This window comes from Neltuma alba, unplaced genomic scaffold (assembly GCF_004799145.2).
Source record: "Neltuma alba isolate B1F8T4 unplaced genomic scaffold, ASM479914v2 tig00010370_pilon, whole genome shotgun sequence".
Lineage (NCBI taxonomy): Eukaryota > Viridiplantae > Streptophyta > Magnoliopsida > Fabales > Fabaceae > Neltuma > Neltuma alba.
This window is the reverse complement of record NW_021635275.1, coordinates 767,519-772,375: the sequence shown is the minus strand read 5'-3', so window position 1 is coordinate 772,375 and position 4,857 is coordinate 767,519. Positions and strand designations below refer to the sequence as shown.

At 29.8% G+C, this 4,857-nt stretch overlaps 1 pseudogene; it reads right to left on the bottom strand.

The window, feature by feature from the left end:
• Nucleotides 1–2,483: 2,483 nt before the first annotated feature.
• On the bottom strand, nt 2,484–4,305 carry LOC114756062 (MDIS1-interacting receptor like kinase 2-like; annotated as a pseudogene).
• Between the last annotated feature and the right edge of the window lie 552 nt (nt 4,306–4,857).

The following is a 4,857-nucleotide window of genomic DNA, read 5'->3' as shown; positions in this document are numbered from 1 at the left end:
TTACTATTTAATTGAAATACTATTAATTAGTTGGTAAAAAAAGAAGAAGAAATACTACTAATTAATAAAAAGATAAAAATATACTTTTGATCTTTTAATTTTATGTAAAATTTGAATTTAGTTACTTAATTTTGTAAAGTACTTTTTTAGTCTCATAACCCTAGCACAAGCAACCATTGTTCTTCAAAATTAAACATAACACGTGAGCATGTGAAAATGTTTTTTCAAAATAAAATTTAAGTAAATTTAAAGGATCAGAGATGCAAGTTTGCCTAATGAAAAACAGTATTTGAAATAATTCGAATTGAAAATACTGTTATTTAAGATTATAGAATGACAATCAATAGAATTATTCATCATTAGTTAATGAAAGATTGAAAATGATCACCAAAATTAGCATGGAAGCCGATTTAGGAAGGTTGTTATTATTCTAATGAGGAAATTAAAGCTGACTGAGTTTACTTCCCATAATAACAAATAGCAGAGGAAAGAAATAAATGCGTTTGCGCTTTTTCCTTTTGTCAATCAATGGGGTGGGCTCATTCACATAGCATTTCAATATACTATCGTCAATTTTTAATACTCCTCCGATCATTATTATAAGACCCAATTTGACTTTTTATTTGGTCCTAATTATAAGACCCAATCTATTTTTTCTCTTATATTTATATATTTTTTTCCAAGATAATCCTTCTAATAATGATAGTTTTAGCCAATATACTTAATTAGCAAGGATATTTTAGGAATAACAACACTTATTTATTATAAATAACCAACTTAACTTACTTCCTTAATCTCCTCAAATAAGTCAATTGGGTCTTATAATTAGGACCGGAGGAGTATAAGAACTAGTTTTATTTTTAATTTAATTCTAAATTTAAAATTATAATTCATTCTATCTCTCATATTTATCTATTTTTTTAAAGATAAATTTAATAGTAGTTGTACATATTAAATATTTTATTACATAATAATAGTAGTTATAACTAATACACATGATTAGTAAGGATATTTTAGAAAAAACAACACTTATTTATTATAAATAACTAATTTAACTAAGTTTTATAATTTATTCAAATTAGTTAATTAACTTTTATATTAAGGACATAAGGTAGTATTATCTTTACTTTTTTCATTAAAAAAAATCCATTTTGCTGCTTTTATTTTGATAGTAGCAAAAATTACCCAACTTTACACTTTCTTTTCCCAATCGCTTTTAAAGGTTTTTCTAGCTTTCAAAGGCCTTTTTTATTGGGCGCCGTCCACGTCAAAGTCGCTGGAGTACGCGCACGCCTCTTCCACATAATTATAATGGGTGTGATGAGATGACTTGATTTTATTGATATTTTTACCTAGAAAAATACTTACATCAATTTTGTTTATATGTGTCAAACTTTTCAATCACATGACCATATATATATATATATATTCTATTTTTAAAATATTAACATCTAATAGCATTTAATTATAAATCTACGCGAAAAAAATAATACATATCTATATATAATTAGAGAATTTGATATAATGAATATAAGAAACTTGACTTAGGTTTTCTGTACTTTTATTTAATTAATTATTTTTGACTAAAATTAATTGAGTTAATTTTAAAATTTTAAATCTTCAAGTAATTTTAAGCAATTTTTTTTATTGAAACCCTTTTCCACATAATTATTTTTAACACTATCAAACCATGTTAGCATAGTTAATTATTAGCAAGAGTCAAAGCTTAATAGTTTTAAACTACAAGGACCCAAATCCTAAAAGAAAAACTCTAAGGACCTTAACTAAGTCTAATTGAAACGATAAGGAGTAGTTTTTGCTTTTTAATTTATTCAAAGTTGTTGTTAATAAAGTTTATAAAAGAATGGGCTATCAAAAGCCCAATAACTCACCCACCGAATTATTGTGATTATAAAATATGATAAAAATATATGAAGACAGTTTTATCTCAACTTATATAATATATTTATAAGCACTTGATATAAATAGCTCTAAATAAGCAATTTTTCTACTCTTCGGTTCATTTTGCATACTCTTGCTTTGCATTTTTCTGATTTTCCGTTTTTTTTATTCTTAATGGGGTTTTGGTTTTCACCAAAAAAACTCACTTGATGCTATTTTACATTAGCCGTGTTCAACTTAGACGTGGATTTTCAAAAAAAAAAAACACAGAAAAACATAAATTTATCCTGAAAGTCCAAAAACCAAAAACAGAAAAGAAAAGAAGAAGTGATAGAACAGATATGCATAAAAATTCACCAGACAGAAAGCTGGACAAATAGCATGTGAACACTTCGCATCCCCTGAAATGTTCTTATTTTAATAGATGAATGTTGTGCCAAACTTTACATGTAAAGAGCTATCTAATTTAACGGGCAATATCAACTCCAAGAAATTAAACATATGGCAAACTTCTAATCTAGACTTCGCTACAAATCCTTAAGAGTTTCATCTAACATATACCAAGCATAGAGCCAAATCTCCTAGCTTTTTGACTTGAATATTTGCACATCTTGATTAACTAAATGCTGGAGTGAGATGCTATTGAAAGGAATGGCTAACGAAGAATTGGAGGATAAAAGCCTATGAGACACCTGTTTCATTGATGGCCAAAATTCCGGAGATGGATTCAAGCATGTTAATGCTATTACGACCAAAAAAGTCACATCTTGTGCATCTTGTCTCAATGGTAGTGGGAGACATGGGTCTAAGACATCTTTTAACAAAATGCTTTCGCTACATATGTTTGACAAAGACAATATCAATTCTCTAGGATGCCTTCCTATGATTGTTTCTAATGCCATCACTCCAAGACTATAGACATCATTTTTTTTTGTCACAACTAAGGTATATGCAAGCTCTGCAATATCAAAAATTAAATAAATTATATGTATTTATCCACCACTAGCAATTGTAAAAATAAAATACAACACAACATATAAGAGAATTATTAAATAATTGAAAAAACTAACCTGGAGCAATATAACCATAAGTATCAATTACAAGAGTTTGATTAGATGTATCCGAATCAATAATTCCAGCTGTGCCAAAGTCAGATAGAAATGCCTCCATTTTTGAGTTCAACAACACATTACTACTCGTTACATCCTTATGGACAATTGGAGGAGCACAATCAATATGCATGTAAAACAATGCATTTGCTATTCCTTTGATGGAATTCACTCTTTTACTCCAATCCAACTCTTTAGCTTTGTCATCATCATTCAAGATATAAAAAAGGTTTCCTCTTTCCATGTATTCATATATGAGAAACATGCATTGATTATGCAAACAAAACCCATAGAGCTTTACAATATTACAATGTCAAATTTCACTTAACATCTTAACTTCATTATAAAAACTCTTAAGAGAAGATGTGTCTTCATATTCTCTTTTATGAAGTTTTTTCAATGCTACAATTTTGCCACTAGGAGGAAGCTATGCCCTATAAACACTTGTATAAGCACTAGTTCCAATACGATATTTGATGTCAAAGTCCTCTGTTGCTTTGATGATACCTTCAAAAGTAATTTTTCCATCATAATTCCATATGGAAAACAAGTCACCATTTTTTGCTTATCTTGTCTCACTTATGGATTTGTATTTGTTGTTCTTTTTCAAAGATTCAAGTAAGATGAAATGCACCACAGATATGATGACAAATTCTCAAAAGAATAATGACTTTTAACAAAGTCTTTGGATCTGTTGAAGAATCATGCATATTCTCCAGACCAGGTAATTCTTTATTACCATCTAAACTGTGATGAGGGAAACATCTATAAACTTTACTTGGAACACAGCCACTATGAATATTGTATGACAAGTTGATGTAGTGCATCCTACCAAGTTCTCTTGGTATACAACGCAAGATATTATTGTAGCTCAAATCAATGCTACATTTTAGCGGAACACTGCATATACTAGATGGCAATATTCCATTGAATTTGTTGTGACTCTAGTTACCATGAAAATTAAAGTGGTTCAAAAGGTATGGCACACCACCAATTAATTGATTGTGAGAAACATCAATGTCTCCTAAATTAGTCAAAGTGGAAATCGGACGGATATAACCTGCAAGGAATAAATTTCAGTACAAATGTAAGTTCTTGAGGCTTGTCATAAAACCCAAAGTTAAAGATGAATGACTCCACTTACATTATTTCTACCCTAATTTAGCAATTTTGGATATATAAGGTTGGCAAGGATGAAGGACAATACACCTGTAAGGTTGTTGTAAGACAAGTCCAAATGTTTGAGAATTCGAAGAGCTCTTATTTGAGTTGGAATAGTACCCGTGAACCCCATTCTATGAAAAATTCAAATATAACTCTTTAATATTTGTCATAAAAATCAAAGATGAAGGAATGGGTTCAACTAGATCGTTTCTATTCAAATTGAGAATTTCTAAATGAAGAGCTCCACTTTGAATTAGCTGGAGTGGTACCTGTTATCTCCATTCCATGGAGATTCAACTTTTCTCATTTTTGTAATGTGATGAAGTTGAGATTTTCTAGTCGTGGTTGCTGTAATTGGATTCTTGGTTGGAAAGTTGAGATAACTCTTCCTAACTCATCGCAAGATATGCCATCCCACTCACAATAGTAGGCAGAGCCTCTATCGTCATTGATTTTCTACCATTTGCTCTGAAGTAGTGCATCCTTCTCCTCTGTCAACAATTTATTTATGCTTGTTCTTTATTATTGTGGTTAATTTATAGACACATAACTTATGCACTTCACAGAGGTTTCTAAATCATAACCACACATTGGAAGCTGAAACTATCTCAGAACTCAGGGGTCACCTCTGTAACCCATGAAACTAAGAAATGTTTCTAGATCATTTGCTTTAATGTCCAGT